The sequence below is a fragment of the Astyanax mexicanus genome, chromosome 24 (assembly GCF_023375975.1).
Source record: "Astyanax mexicanus isolate ESR-SI-001 chromosome 24, AstMex3_surface, whole genome shotgun sequence".
NCBI lineage: Eukaryota > Metazoa > Chordata > Actinopteri > Characiformes > Acestrorhamphidae > Astyanax > Astyanax mexicanus.
The window spans coordinates 20,476,678-20,493,352 of NC_064431.1; positions in this window are offsets into that span (position 1 = coordinate 20,476,678).

Sequence of the window (16,675 nt, forward strand, 5' to 3'; positions counted from 1 at the left end):
AAGTAACTTCGCAACTTTCTGCATTTGCTTTTTTTAAGTAAATTTAATTTCAGATAAATTTAAGTAACTTCAACTCGGTTTCAAGACTTAAATGTTACAATGCCATTCTGAGTCAATCCATGAAAGCATGACTGCCCACCAAGTTTCATTTCTGCTGATTACTTCTTTATGGGTACAACTGTTTTTTTGTTGTTGAAACAGAAGTAGCAACTCATACTAAAGCCATATTGCCATTGAATTGAGAATGGTTAAATGTGTCAATTACAAAACTGAAAAAAAGAATATTCATTTGATCATTTAAAAAAAATAAGTATCCTAAAAAAACATACATTTTTGGTCTTATATGTACAAACTCTTTCTTTCTTCATTATTTTAAATCATAATGTTGTCATTTTAAATCCATGTTATGCCACTGATATTTATTGAAAAAAGAAATTGGTAAAAAAATCTTACATTTTTGGACAAACATGTACACACTCTTTCTTTTATAACTATTTTAAATCATATTGCTGTCATTTTAAAACCATTTTATGCCATTGATATAATAAACAAAAAATAGGTACCCTAAAAAAACTACATTTTCAGACCTCAAATAATGCAAAGAAAGCAAGTTTATATTCATAAAGTTTTAAGAGTTCAGAAATCAATATTTTGTGGAATAACCAATTCACAGTTTTCATGTAGCTTGGCATGTTCTCCTCCACCAGTCTTACACACTGCTTTTGGATAACATTAAGTCACTCTTGGTGCAAAGATTCAAGCAGTTCAGTTTGGTTTGATGGCTTGTGATCATCCATCTTTCTCTTGATTATATTCCAGAGGTTTTCAAGTTGGTAAAATAAAAAAAAAATCAGCTTTTTTAAACCATATTGGTGTCATTTTAAAACCATTTTTTTTTTACCACTGATTTAATGGAAAAAAATAGGTACCCTAAAAAAATCATAAAGTATATTTTTGGTCATATGTACAAATTTTATTTTATTTTTTTTGGCTTTGAATTGTCAAAGTCACTGTGATTATAGCTGTTCAAGGAGTTACCACATCTTAACACATCCAGAACAGCTGTTATGTTTGACATCCATCCTCAACCCATATTTTCCTCTTTGATTTTTTTTATATTTGTTGCCTACATTTAAAATTTCATGTTTTGGTAGTAAAACAGCAGCAAAGTTAACGTTCAGTGATTGTAATTTTATATAATATCTGTTCCCATGCTCACAGCAAAGCGTCTGAAGCCTGGTGTTATTTTCTCCCTCTGGAAAACAAAAGGAATGACAACAGGTGGGTGTGAAAGTAATCTGAAATGAGCCAGAATGGAGAGCCAGGCTCTCTAGTTACCTTGGCAATAGATTCGTTATGATCTAAACAGTTTCGGCCTCCCAGCAGCCCTGTAAAGCTGTATGAAATGAGCGGGATAAAGTGAAGATTTAGATATGAAAAAATAAAACAGCTGGAACTCATGAAAGCCTCCTTTGTTCTTTGCCTTTATCTCTAAGGGGCTGCAATTTGGCAGGGTGGTCTCTTTGGCTGGAGCTTTAAGATTTAATTCAAGTATACTAGTGGAAGAAGACCATCACTGGACTAGGTATTATTTAGATAGTGACCATTCTTGGCACAGCTGCACTGAAAAAAATAATGATGCGTAAAATTTATTTAAAAAAAGTTTCTCAGCTTTCTGCATTTGCTTTTTTTTTAAGTAAATTTAATTTCATGTAAATTTAAGTAACTTCAACTCGGTTTCAAAACTTAAATGTTACACAGAGTAAATAAGTGAACTGAACTTCAATCAATCCTTTCTTTTAGTAAACTTTACTTCATTTATTTTTACTGAGTCAATCCTTTCTTTTAGTAAACTTTACTTCATTTATTTTTACTGAATGAATCATTTCTTTTATTAAACTTTACTTCATTTATTTTTACTGAATCAATCATTTCTTTTAGTAAACTTTACTTCATTTATTTTTACTGAATCAATCCTTTCTTTTAGTAAACTTTACTTAATTTCTGCATACAAAATTACAATAACTTAATTTGTACAATATTATTATTTATACATTTAGTTAAAACATACATTCATATATTTACATACTCTTCTGTTTCAACGCATGATTGGCATGTAATACATTCTGTTTAGTATACTATAAACAATTTATTACATGCCATACATGTGTTGAGACAGTGTAATACGTGTGCTTTAACTAAAAATATTTAAATTTCAAGAATTATAATATATTGTGTATCATAAATTATTTGAGTAATATTGTATAAATTACGTTATAGTAATTAGGTAATATTGTATGCAGAAATGAAGTAAAGTTTACTAAAAGAAAGGATTGACTGAAGTTCAGTTCACTTATTTACTCTGTGTAACATTTAAGTCCTGAAACTGAGTTTAAGTAATTTAAATTTACATGAAATAAAAAAAAGCAAATGCAGAAAGTTGCGAAACTTTTTTCAAGTAAATTTTACGCATAATTTGTTTCAGTGTGTGACATTAACACATTAGCATGTGTTACTATATGGATAATATATGGGAACAATGTGAAAAAAAAACGTGAATGGCATCTTTATAACAGGTCATAACATAAGCATTATATAATAATTATAAACACTGCATTTATAAACCAATGCTTCAATATTTATGAATGGCTTTAACCAGTAGTCATAACATGACATGACATGTAATTACATCAGAAATAAATGAGACATGGCAAAGTATGTATTGACAACCTGCATATATGTAGAACATCATATTTACATTTATATAAAAGGTCTCATTACATTGTTTTTTCATTCTTTAAAAAAAAAAAATATATATATATATATATATAAATCATCCCTAAACAGTAAGAAATAAAATGATAAAAAAGTGTTCTAAATCACCTTAATTAGCAAAGATTAGTAAATTTACTTTTGGTTCATGGTCTATTTTGATGGACCACAGCTCTTGAATAGTGTTATGTGCAACAGAACATTTAAAATAAAGAAAACACATGATGTCCATTGTAATGGATGCCGGGTCTGAAAGGGTTTAGAGACGGCACATCATTGGTCATTTTAACGAATTGCCCAACATCTAGGCTGACTGTCAACCAGCCACTGTCCCTCTCATTTGCAGTGGTGTCATAAACAAGGACTTGTAGACTCCTACAGACTGGAACGGTATAGTCTTTAGAGACAATAGAAATCCTTCCTGCAGTGATTCAGAAAGATCCAAGACTTGATCCAAGATTTGATTCCCATCTATGCCCTTGCTTTTCCCTTTTGGTTCTTGGTCCCCTCATGCTTGCTTGTAGCAGTTGAATCCCAGGTTTCTTAGCCTCCATCTGAGCACCCAGAACCCACTGACTCCACTGACTCCATTGACTCCATTGACTCCACCGATCTGCAACCTATCTTCACCAAGCTGTGCAAATACAACCTCTATTCCAGACTGTTTAGGGACCTAAAGGCTGGGAAGTCTGCTGGAAGTGAAGTTCCTCGTCTGCTTCCAGAATCAATACCCAGCTCTCCAGCCAGCAACCCAGCCAGGACCTCCGATCGTCCAGCCGAATGCTAATTCGATTTACCTCAGTGCGTTCGGCGAGTTCTCTCCGAGTCGCACCGCAGCGCTCCCTCACAGTGGGGCGTTTCAAATCAAGCGGAGGTAAATATTAGAGGAGACAAAAATCTCCAAGTGTTTAAGATGAGCTGGAGATCAGGCCAAAATCAGAGGGGCAGTTAGCCTCCAGAAGATGTTTACATGTGGCAAAGCTCTGCGAGGGGCTGTTACACGCTACAAGGCCACAGTCTGTGTCCAGTGTTTGTCTAAGGAGCCGTGAGTCAGCGCGGGTTAAACGGCAGCCTGTTTTTCGTACGGGCTGCCAAGGGATCGTTTGACATTGAGCTCAGATGCACAACATTTCTTGAGTTATTTTGCAAGAGGAGTCAAATACCCAAAGACAGATTTGGAAATCTCAGATCAAAGGTCAAAATAAAGCAGAAAAACAATAGTTGGGAATCTTTACAGAGATTCAGACAGTCTGTTCTCACAGTAAAAAAGTCTACATTGGATTTTTTTTGTAATCTTGTAACATGGCTAGGGGTTAGGGTTATGGGGTTAGGGCTAAGGTTAGGATAAATGTCTATGCCTTCGCACAGATTTAAAGGTGGCTTAACTCATGAGGTTTAATGGATATGATGCCGGCTCACCCTTCGCAGCTATAACAGCTTCAAATCTTCACTTCTGGGAAGGCTTTCCACAAGGTTTAGGACTGTGTTTATGGGAATTTGAAACCATTCTTCAAGGTCAGACACAGATGAAGGAACTATAAAGGGGCGGAGCCCAACTTCTGAAAGAAATCTCCATACCATAATCCCCCCCCCCCCCCCACCAAACTTTACGCTCATACACATACACAATGTAGCCAGACAATTACCTTTCTCTTGGCAACTTTCAAACCCAGACTCTACCAGTCCACCCAATAGCTGCTTTGCATTGTGTTTGGTCACGTTAGGCTTGGATGCAACTGCTCAGTCATGGAAACCCATTCCATTAAGCTCTCTACCCTCTACTGTTCTTGAGCTAATCTGAAGGCTATTGAAATTTGGAGGTCTGTAGTGATTGACTCTGCAGAAAGTTTGGCGACCTTTGTGCAAAAAAACAAACAAAAAAAAAACAAGGAAGCAGGTATATTTTGAGCATAGTTCTTTGATGCTGCAACTTGAACCACACCTAAACCTTATTTTAAACTTTACATTTCTCTAATCCTTAACCTACGCCTACACCTAAACCTAATCTTGACCTAACTATAACCTGCCCCTTAATCTACACCTAAACCTAACCTTAACCCTTATTTTAAAACTGTGGTGAAATATGAATGAATTTCTTCCTTACTTTAAAGGCTGCAGACTAAAAAAGAATTATGAAATGGGAAAACTGTCACACTTCCCTCTGTCTTTCAAGCTGATCTGGACTCCATTTCCCAGAATGCTGCTTACACTCCGGATCATCACATGACACTCACTCGGTCTCAGTGACCTGAGTATTGATTGTTTTCACCTGCTACTCTGTCTATTTATACCCTCTCCTTTTTTTAGTTCCTTGCCCAGTTTTGACTAGCCACCTAGCATTACTAGCATTCCTTATATGATTTTTGAATTTTAGCCCTTTTGCCTAGCCCCTTTGTTATGTACCTGTTTGGCATTTATCATAGTCTTGCAATAAAAGCCTCTCTCCTTTTTTAAATCTGCATGTCTGACAAATCTGACAAAAGCTAATCTTGGACTCTGGTAATCTTTTAGAGTTGAAGCATAAGTATATGTCTTCTTACACTGTGTTAACATTTCTTAATGAATGGACCAATAGAAATTCTCCAAAATGACCTAAAATGAACTCTCACATTGACTTCCATTGAAAGTTAAGAATGTTTTCTCTCTGTTCTGGAGATACTTGTTTTTCAATGGACAAAAATGCTATATCCTATTGGAATACCAAGCTCCTTGGGCTTCCATTCAGTTGTTGGTACAGTAAGTACCCTATGCCACATTTCCAAGGCCGGCAAGATGATCCTAAACTTCAGCAGTCGGTGCTGTAAAGCAGCTGGGTGCTTTCTGTATACTTCCCCCTCTGCTAATAACAGAGCTGAGGAAATAGCTCAGCAAACCAGGCAGACATGCAGACAGCCTTGCAGTGGCGTGCCACCCATTAACCGAGATCCAAGCATGCGCCTGCTTTTGAGCACGCAACTTCTTTCTTTCACTGCCTGTTCTTTAAAAGGTAGTGAAGATCCTCTCAAGCCTCTGATTCACGAGTAGATGTTAAGCTGTGAAGATGTGAATCTCAAAAGCTTTACAGAAACTACGCTTCTGTGGAAACTCTGCGCTTGGCTGTTGTGTTGAGAAGATCTACAGAACGGCAAAGGATTTTATATGGAATGTCACAAAGTGTGAATATCATAAGTACTAATGATGTAGTCTTAAATACAGTATGTATGCAATTATTCACATCCATGTTTCTCTGACACTCTACATATTTGTTGCTGCCCAATGAAAAACACTTATCTCCAAAACAGCAACTTTACAGGAGAGAGAAAAAACCTTGTAATCTTTCAATGGAAGTCGATGTAAAAAGAGTTTATTTCAGGTAATCAGAGTTTCTATTGGTACGTACATCAAGAAATTTTGGCACAGTGTAAGGGACAGTTTGTCTGTTCAAATTATGTAGTAAACTAAAAATCGACAAAAATGGAGATAAGTGTTTTTCATAGGACAGCGATGATATAAGCTGAATGTAAATTGAATGTAAGGCCCAAAACATACTTAATGCGAGGACACAATAATAGAAATTTTATTGCCTGGCCAACGCTCTACACAAATAGTGTCCTGCTGTACAAACTCAATGCCCTCTATGGCGGTTTAAACATTCAGATCTCAGGGAGTCACTGCTTTAGCTCTGCACCAATGGCGACCAAGTAAACCATGGTCATTGCATCTTGCATTGCATCTCTTGTACTGAGACCAAACAAAACAAGGGAGCCAAAATCCAAAAGTGCTCTTCACGGAGGTCAAACTAGGAATCTGCTACCATCCGAGTAAGCCATCATCTTCTGTTTATTGAATCCAACAAAGGGAGCTATGAACAATTCTCACACTCTCAGCAAGGCTAACGAAGAAAGCCATGATCACCACTTGTGCCCAGCATGAAGTCTTGATCTCCCTCTTGTGCTCTGCAACCAGGAAAACCAAGGGAGCAAGGATCACCAGTTGCGGTCACCACTTGCTTTCTGCACCAAAGCCAACCACCAAGGTTAGGGTTATGTTACACTAAATTGCCAAAAGTGTCTATAGGCCTTTGCACACATTTAAAGGTGGCTTAATCCATGAGCTTTAAAGGATATGATGCAGGCCCACCCTTTGCAGCTGTAACTGCTTCAACCTTGATGTTGGAACTAAGGGTCAGACAACTACCATTCTCCTGGCAACTTACAAACCCAGAATCGACCAGTCCATTGAATTCCCACTTTGCATTGTGGTTGTTGATGTCAGGCTTGGATGCAACTGCTCGGCCATTGAAACCCACTCCATGAAGCTCTCTACATTACATTCCACATGAAGTTCGGAGTTCTGTAGTGATTGACTCTGCAGAAAGTTGCCAACCCTTGGGCACTATGCACCTCAGCATCCTTTGACTGCACTATGGCTACTTTTATATGTAATATTAAAAATGAACACTCCAATATCTGAATACTCCAAGACTGACTCATTTTCTGCATGAAGGCCAACAGAGGGAGCTGTGATAACCCTCTGTGATCTGCACCATGCTTGTCCGAGGAAGCTGGGATCACCAATGTCCACATGCTCTGCATAGAGGCTAAGTAAAGGGAGTTGCAATCCACTCACCCTTATCATATTTTCTATTACATTTAGCACTCTACACCAAGACCAACCAATGGAGCTACGATTGTGATCACCACTTGTGCTCTACACCAAGTGTGACTGAGAAAACTGAGATCACCACTCCAAATTGCCAATTCTGCTGTGCACCGAGATAAATCGAGGGATCCATGATCAACTTTCATGTTCTGCAAAAAGTTCAACAAAAGGAAACTACAATAAACTCTCATGCTCTGCACCAAATCTTACAGAGGAAGCAGCGACCATCCCTCAATATCACCACTTGCGATCATCACTCATGTTTTACACTGAAATCAACCAAGGAAGCCACAGTCAACTCTCAAGCTCTGCCCTTCTTGTATTATCAAATCCAGCGCTCTGCTCCAAGGCCTAATGGAGCTACGTTCTTCCACTTACTTTTTGTTCTGAGGTTGATCAAGGGTGTTGTAATAACCAATTCTGCTCTGCACCGAGATAAATCAAGGGATCCATGATCAACACTCATGTTCTGCACCAAGTTCAACAAAAGGAAACCACAATAAACTCTCATGCTTTGCACCGAATTTGCGATCATCACTCAATCATCATTGAAATCAACCAAGGGAACCATGATTAGCTCTGGCGCTCCGCATTGAGGCTGACCAAGGAAGCTACAGTCAACTTTGGTGCTTCTGTGGACTCCCTGGAGACCAACCATGGTCGTCAAGACCATCCTTTAGCGCTCTCCACTGCGTACAACCACAAGAGCAGTGTTCAACTCTTGTGCTTTGCAAAAATTCATCCAGGGATGTAAATCGGGTAGTCTCAGACATTTCAAGACAATTTGCTAGTCACTGTTGCGCCCCTTGTGTAAGGGCTCGTGCTTGGATTGCGTTATGACATGTGCCAATGATGATTCATTTAATAAAGCAAAACAAAACCATTAAAAGCATTAAAATCCAGTATGTGTATTTTTTTTTTGTCTGCATTCGCGTCCTTCTGTGAAGTACTTTTCAGGCTCAGGAGTACCTAAGTCACATCTTTTGACATCCTTTCATGTTGTCATGTTTACAGCGCAGTATCTGCATAAAGGAATTCTTCACATGTTCCACATACAGTTATGACTAATGTGTGACAGATTCTGTGTGATCAATGCATGCACACGGGCATAAATAGAATTCCATTTACCAGATGTATAGTAGAATTCTATTGCATTGTCCAACACTTCTGCACTGCCCACTGCCTACCACCTCTCTCTTTTCTGCACATATGGCAGGTTCATTATAAAAGGCACTGACTGGTGCAGTATCTGCTCCATCTTTTAATTTTTTCCCTTTTTAATTTCTCTTCCAACTCTCTCTCTCTCTCTTTCTCTCTCCCGCTCGCTCACTCGCTCGTTCTCTCTCTCTCTCTTTCTCTATGAGACATGTCTTTGATTAAATAAGAAGCCATGGGGGTGGATGTGGCTGTTAATTGTGGATGGCTGTGGCTGGAGCTGAATCAACACAGTGCAGGGGTCATTAGAGCCCTCCGAGTCCGCCAGGCTCTGTTTGTCAAAACCCGACTCCCGGCTGCCCCCCACATCTGTTGTGCAAATTCCGCCTTTAATTTAACTTTGCCCTGCGTTTGGTTGCCGCAATCCACTGGAAAATAATCTTCCCCCTTCATCTCCGAAACCGCCATTATCCTCGCCGCTCTTTATTGTGCCGCGGCGAGCCATTGTCCGACTACCAAACTTCAATTAAAACCAGAGGAATATATCTAGGCATTCATCAATTGACTCATTATTCCGCAATCCGTCTCCCACCAAGGATATTTGGATAGGTTGATTAATCTTTCTGTCATGCATCTATAAAGATGTATGATGATTACATTACAAAAAAAAAAAAAAAATCGGAAAGAAGAAGAAGGAAAAAAAAAAAAAGAAAGGCTATTGAAGAGAACCTAACCGTAGTTTTATCAAACTAGTGTCTGGAAAGCAGTGCTCTAAAAAACAGTCAGAGCAATGTGTAGCATTAGCATGGAAAATTAGCCTAAAGCCTATTAGCGTCTTCCTCTTCCTTTTGCTAGAAGTTACTCTCTTTTTGTCAAAAAAAAAGAAAAAGAATATGTTTGTACGCACCCCTATTAGAAGGCTTTCTAATAAAGACTGTATTCTGATAAAGGCTGCTTTAAGAGATCCATTGTATCCAATGCTGACACAGATGTACAAATGCACACAACAAGACTATAGCTATGTTCCTAAGCCTTGGGCTGCATCCCAATTGCATACCACACATCAATTCTATAGTTTAGGATTGGCAGATTAGTACAAAAAATATGTGTATTAATATGGATTTTTTGGTACAACTGATATCATTTCTGTTACCAATGCACCGGTCTGGCAGAGAATCCCAAAGGAATATCTCAGAATGGTCTTGAACATAAATATTGGTTGTTCAACGTTGATCCGGCTGTTCCATAAAGGCACTGGAATCCCTTTCAACCAAACAGTGCGACAAGGCAACACAATCCCTCTGAAGTCATCAAAGACGTTTTCTGAAACCTCAACTAGAAAAGCCGCACCACCATGATTGATGGAAAACCGCTCAGTAATTTGTAGTTCGCCAATGATATCATTCTGCTGTCATGCCGCAGTGCTCTCCTTACACACTCGCAGACTCCATTTCCCAAGAACCCCCATGGGTGATGACATCAACGCCGGAAGCTCGCCCGCACCCAATCACATTCCAACACTGCTCCAGTACTCAGAGTCACCTGATTTTTGAGGAAGTTCTGGTTCAATCTAATCTAACATCCTGTATATAAGGCAAATTTAGCGAGGTATTGTCAACATTCCGTTGCATACTGAGCATTATTATTCTGTATTTTTCTGACTGCCCTCTCGTTATGACCCTGTGTTTCTGTATATTGTTTATTGCCTTCTTTGTTATTACCCTTCTTGGATTTGTTATAATGTTGGACTGTCTTTTTGGTCAAGATTCCGGACTGTAATTTTTCGACTACGAGTTCTGTATCTGGTGAGATTTTTGGTTCTAGTGCTAGATGTACTACTTTTCTAAATAAACCAGTCACTACTTTTACCCGGCAAGCTTCACTCCTATCTGTCTGGTGATAGATCTACTACAACCATGGCAGAGAAGTTGAAAGAACAAAATAAAAGAAGCAGTGAAGTAGACCTCCAAATCAATCGGGTTAAAACATAAGCGATGAAGAACGATCAGTGCACCAAAGGGACGATAATTTTAGGTGACAAGTATTTGTATCTCAGCCAAATGGTAACACATGACCACTTCGTCAACAGTGAGATCCAAAGACTGAGAATGTGGCTTAGCTTACCTTAACATGGAAGACGTGTTGAAGAAGACGTAGGACGTTAAGTTGCGAGATCATCTATGAAAAAAATAATGCATGCCATGCAAGAGTTCGGGTCTTAGGGGGTTAATACCCTTGATTTTCAGAACATATTTCAGTGTATAATGTTATACTATACAGTATAGCATAGTGTAGTGCTACAGTATGATCAGTGACAACAGCAGTGTAAGAATGCTAGCTGGTGGGTCTTTACTGCAGTAGCCATTTTGTAGCAGTATTCTGGTGGGTCTAAAGAGAGAGGAACTCGGCTCCACATGTGTTTCTGATGAAAGCTTTCATGCTGCTCAGGACTGCTCTAAGACCACAAACTCCAAAAACAAGTGGGTGAAAGGAGGTGGGTGGAGGGGTGGAGGTTGGTGTTGACGGGTGGGTGTGTGTGTGTGTGTGTGTGTGTGGGTTGGAGGGTTTAGTATTGCAAAAGGTACTGTTGTTATTGGTAGCTTTGTCAGTTTGCCACTTGGGAGCGTACCATATCTTTACTGAAACACTACTGACTAATGCTTGGCTCCTAAAAGTCTTGCAAATGGGAGCGAATGGGATACAAGGGTTTAGGAAAAGTGATTCTTCTAGTCTTTGTGGAGAAAAGATGAGGATAGAATCTCCAGTTTGTAACAAATGCTTGAGAAATTAATTGAAATGTTTAAAAACTATGTACCTCAAGAAGATATTGCAGGATTTTTTTGTAGATTTCACCCTCTAAAGTGCAATTTCAAAATCAAACCATTTAAGAAATCAAGAGGAATTTCTATGTATAAAGGGAAATGACTCAAGCCGAAACTGAACACCTGTAATCTCTAATCCCTCAGATGGCACTGCATCAAGAACCATGATTCAACAATAATAACTAATAGAACAATATGGGCATATTTTGGATATCTTGACATGTTCTCCTCCACCAGTCTTACACACTGCTTTTGTATATCTTGCCATGTTCTCCTTCACCAGTCTTACACACTGCTTTTGGATACCTTGCCATGTTCTCCTCCACCAGTCTTACACACTGCTTTTGGATACCTTGCCATGTTCTCCTTCACCAGTCTTACACACTGCTTTTGGATATCTTGCCATGTTCTCCTCCACCAGTCTTACACACTGCTTTTGGATATCTTGCCATGTTCTCCTCCACCAGTCTTACACACTGCTTTTGGATACCTTCCCATGTTCTCCTCCACCAGTCTTACACACTGCTTTTGGATATCTTGCCATGTTCTCACCACCAGTCTTACACACAGCTTTTGGATATCTTGCCATGTTCTCCTCCACCAGTCTTACACACTGCTTTTGGATACCTTCCCATGTTCTCCTCCACCAGTCTTACACACTGCTTTTGGATATATTGCCATGTTCTACTCCACCAGTTTTACACACTGCTTTTGGATACCTTGCCATGTTCTACCCCACCAGTTTTACACACTGCTTTTGGATACCTTGCTTTTGGAAACTTGCGAAGCTCTAACAAAGCTGTAAAACTCTGCATACTTTGTTTACAGTAAATTGCGTTGACTTATATGGGCTCGGAGGCATCTGAGACGGTCAGTATATCTTTTTTTTGGTAGAGTCACCATGAGCTTCGAGCAAAAGACAAAAAGGACCATTCAGAGTTGCATTGTTATCAGTAACAAATCTAAAAAAAAGATATATATATGTCACCGGGAAAAGGACGCACACCAAATGACAAAATATGTTTTTTTCCGGGTATTTTATTCTGATTTAGTTGTATTTAAAACAATAAAAATAAATTTAATACACTGTAAAACCCTAACTTAGAACACAGTACAGTATTTGGTAGTGGCACTAATTACAGAAAATAGATAAATAACATTAATACCACCTTAATACCATTAACAGAGCTCTTTTAATATTTGTTTTTAAGCTCACCTCGATTTACCCAGCTTTACTCAACAAGATTTGAGCATTTCATCAAGAGAACTTGGACAAACAGCTTCTGTAACCCAGAAAAATACAAGGCTTGACCACGAGGAGCACACTACCCCACAGAAACAATGCCATCTGCCCGCATCTGGTTGTGATTCATCCAAAATACATGTTTAGAAAGGCAAAATAGGCATCTACTACTGTTATAGGCCAACTAAACCTTATATTGTTCAGTATTTCCTGATTTTTACCTCTTATTTCATTAGGATGGCTCTGGATGGATCCTAAAATGAAGCACCACCATTCACTGCAGCTTGAGCCTCCTTCTCTACCATGCTCTTAGCTCCTCCCTTTCCTCTCTCAGGGTGACAACACTTCTGATTGTGTTTCTTAAAGTTACAGACACACATTTTAAAGGTGTATTCTCAATTCACCACCTGGCTACATATATATATATATATATATATATATATATATATATATATATATATATATATATTATGGTGATGTGTAAATACAGAAAAGTACATTAAAATATTAGAGCAAAATGTGTCCACTTTAAGACCCCATCCCACAACACTACACTGAATTGGCCTGTCTGCAGTCATTTATGAACTGCCCATTATGCAAATAAAGGATGTCAGGGTGTGTCTTTAGTTATATTTAGGTAATATTAGCAAAAACTACCCAAACAGGCGCCAAGTGGTCCAGCGGTCAATAGCGCTGCCACTATGATCGGGAGGTCGCAGATTTGAACCCCCGAGTCATGCAGCTTTGCCATCAAGCTGCCGGCGCTCAGAGGGAGCAAAATTGGTCCTGCTCCCTCCGGGTGGGTAGATGGCGCTCTCTCCCCACGCCACTAAAGGGTGATGTCCACAGCACAGGGCGTCTGTGAGCTGATGTGATGTATCAGAACTAAGTCGCTGCGCTTTCCTCCAAGTGTGCTGTGATGCTGCTTGGCAATGCTGCATCAGCAGCAGCTCGAAAAGAAGCGGTGGCTGACTTAACATGTATCGGAGGAGGCATGTGCTAGTTTTCACCCTCCTGGTGTGTTGGGGCATCACTAGTGATAGTGGTCCTAATGAGTCCTAATGTGTGGGTTGGGTAATTGGCCGTGTAAATTGGGGAGAAAATGGAAAAAAATTGAAATAAAATGATAAAAAATAAATAAAAATTACCCAAACAAAGTGAGACCAAATTGTTGCTAAAAATATATAGAGTATTTTCTATATGTTACTTTTTACAGTCTGTTATTGGGTAAAATTTAGGAAACTTGTGTGAAGTTTAGCAGTAAATTCCTGGGAAACTGGTTATTTTAAAAAATAACCGACCATTTTTCCCTCAGATGTTACGGTTTTATGTATACAAGCGGTAGCTGTTTTTCTAGGGCATCCCAAGATGCTTTGCATTCTACAATGCTTTAAAACACAATATTGCTGAACAGATATTTAACTGTAAAAAAACAACAACAAAAAAACACTGGTTTCTGATTTACAAATTTTCTTTGGAAGAATTCCGTAAAAGTTTTTTTTTTTTTTTTGCTTTTTTTTTTTTTGAGAAGAATTTCTCTGTCTTTTTTTTTTAACTATATTTTGAGTTACAACTCGACCTGAGATGCTTTCCCAGAGCAATCTTCCACCATATCACTGAACTGTAGTGTTCAGCTCAGTCTTTTGCTTCCATGAGACGGGAGTAGTAACAAATCAAAAATTCCAGGCCAAGATTTTTCTCTTTTTTTTTTTCAATTTTATTATTAGATTTTTTTTTTGTTAAAAAAAAAAAGGAGTTATGGAGCTTGTGCAAGCGCTGTGGTTCGAACAGTCTTGGCTGCCAGAGGTTGCCTGCAAAGCACTAACTGGAGTTATGCATTTTTGTAATGAATCCAGGCTTGTTGGCTTGCAGGGGAGCAGTTTGGAGTCGTTACACATGGCGAGCGGCGAAAAACATCGTTATATACGATCGCTTGGAAGGAGGAAGGCAGATTAGGTGTTTTTTTCCACTCTCTCGTTCTCTCGTTTGCTTGTTTTATCGATAGTGATTGTATCTCATCGCACTCTTGGATCAAACCCTTGAAACTCCTAAAAGTGAACGCTCCTAAAAGATTCACGGACGTACGGCTCGAGGAATTACGTTGAACTGATATAAAATCTAAGAGCTAGATAATAATACTGTATGATGTATAAGGCATTTGATTGCATCAGTCCATCCATGAGTAATCCAGCAGCTGCGTTTAATTAAGCCGTTTTTTTCTTTTTTTCACAGCGAGGGTACGAACAGAACAGCTGAGTGGTAGCGCTGGGTTTGCTGCAGTTCGTGAATTTGGCGTAGAGCGAGGAGAAATATTGCAAAACAAACAGATGGCCTCGTTGGCAGTTACAGGATTGTGTCGGCTGACACAGGCAAGTTTTAATGGCTTTAAATTCCCACACAAATATCCAGAACGGGCTGTTATGGGATAAAATGTGACCCCATCCTCAACAATCGCTTCAGGCTAATTCGCTACATGAGAGATTGATCGCTTTGCCCTAATCCTGTTGGCTAACGATAACATTCCATGTTCGAAACCCACAAAGAAAATTATTACGAAGGTAATAAAAAAAAAAGTCTCAATGTTAACCCATTTTCACCTCGTTACGTTATAACACAGCTCACCCCACATTATAAATATATAATAATATAATAATAATAATAATATATTTTGACCTGTTTTAAAGTTCGAAGATCTAGGAACTAGAAAAATAGTTAAAAGTATTTTTTTCCAGTATAAAACTTCTTCTGCTTGCCTTAATTAGTGTAATATATAACATATAATAGGAAAATGGTTCATCTCACATATTTGCAACCACCCCCTGCAAAAACTACAAAAACTAAAACAAAATTGCAATTTTGTTGCACCCCCAGTGGTGTGTAATGACATCGAATGTGGTTTGTATTTGGTTTGTAAGCGCTGCATCGTTGCTAGGTTACCTGTATATGTTGGAGTAATACATGAAGAGCTTTGGTTACAGTGCATTACCGGCTAATAATGTCACTCGTAAAACGCCTCTCAGCCAATCACATTGCAGGGTCGGAACTAACTGTGGTATAAAAATATGTAATCTGGATACGTTAACTTTAATTTTATTTTTTACGAAAATGATATTGTGACAAAGTTTACAGAGCCTGATGGTGTATTATAGGTTTTATTTAGCAATATATAACAAACAGCATTGCATACTGTTGAGTTCAGAAGGTAATTATCTTTTATTTATGCTCAAGTGTTTTGGCCTCTCACGCATTCTCTCTCTCTCTCTCTCTTTCTGTCAAACACGTACAGCTGATAGCATGTATCCTTTACTTATTCGTAGAATGTGGAATATGGAGCTACACTAGCATTTATTTCCTCCATTAAAGCCTTCAGTTGAACTTATAAACCCAGCACTTTTAAAAAATCTCGTCTCTGCACAAGTTATAGCGGGAAACTCAAAAGCACGTCACTCTTACCTCAGCCAATCATCGGCTTCCACCTGTCCTTATAAGACCTTCCTTATACCTGTTCTCTTCTCAATTTTAGATTAAAACTAAAATTATAAATAAATACATAATATACAATACATATAGTAAAATATACATAGTATAAATACCAAGTCTTTATTTATTTTATTAATTAATGTATTTTTTTTTACATGTATTTTATAAATTATATCAAACATTGTATAATATTAATATTTAATGTAAATATATGTTATTACTTAAAGGGATAAAGGGACACATATGGAATTTTGTAGTTAAAAGTAAAAAAGTGTTGTTCTCCACAATCCCCTTATCTAATGTGTGCGTGTGTGTGTGCAGTACAGGCATTTTCAGTAATTAGTGGAAACAATGTGGCTATTGTTAACAGTAGAATTATTATTAAATAGTACTTTTAATAATAGCCACATAAGCACATATCCTTTCTATTCCTGTTTTTATATAATTACTGGAAATGACTGTACACACTTATATTCACTTATACATTTTATTTAAGTGTTTGCTCCATTTTCCTAGGCCAAGAAATCTAAAGAGACAAGCCAATAAAGAGAGCTGGATTTTA